We start from the raw sequence: 492 nt of genomic DNA, 5'->3' as shown, positions 1-492 counted from the left end.
TTTGTGGTTGTGAAATTTGCTTTCTATATTTATGGAGGACTTGAGTGTCTGATTTAAAACCAAAATATTGCAAAGGAATGAATCAAAGCTGAAGATGTTTTTTAATTACTCCTGTGAAAAGCTCCCTGGCTCTGTAAAAAAAAAAAAAAAAGTATTTGGTGTATATTTTCTGTAACATGAAAGCTTTCACAAATGAAGCAGAAATCCAGACATATGTGCACCCACCAGAACTGTGAGGAATGACAATGGGAAAAGAAATTTGTCCTCATTATAAACACTCCAATTCCCCCACCACAGATCAGTCTTAAGAAACTGATGCTACGGCCATGCTACCCTGAACAAGCCCTATCCTGTCTGATCTCGGAAGCTAAGCAGAGCCGGGCCTGGTTAGTACTTGGAGCGGAGACCACCTAGGAAGACCAGGTGCTGTAGGCATAAAAAAGAAATAAAAAGAAATAAATAAGGGATTGTAAGCTGACAAGGTCCTTGCAA

The 492-nt window shown here is 39.2% G+C and overlaps 1 pseudogene; it reads left to right on the top strand.

Annotated features, from left to right (window-relative positions):
• Positions 1–316: 316 nt before the first annotated feature.
• Positions 317–435, top strand: LOC111735032 (annotated as a pseudogene).
• Positions 436–492: the final 57 nt, after the last annotated feature.

Source organism: Pteropus vampyrus, unplaced genomic scaffold (assembly GCF_000151845.1).
Source record: "Pteropus vampyrus isolate Shadow unplaced genomic scaffold, Pvam_2.0 Scaffold12176, whole genome shotgun sequence".
Taxonomy (NCBI): domain Eukaryota; kingdom Metazoa; phylum Chordata; class Mammalia; order Chiroptera; family Pteropodidae; genus Pteropus; species Pteropus vampyrus.
The sequence above is the reverse complement of the archived record's forward strand: the minus strand, read 5'-3'. Positions and strand labels throughout refer to the sequence as shown.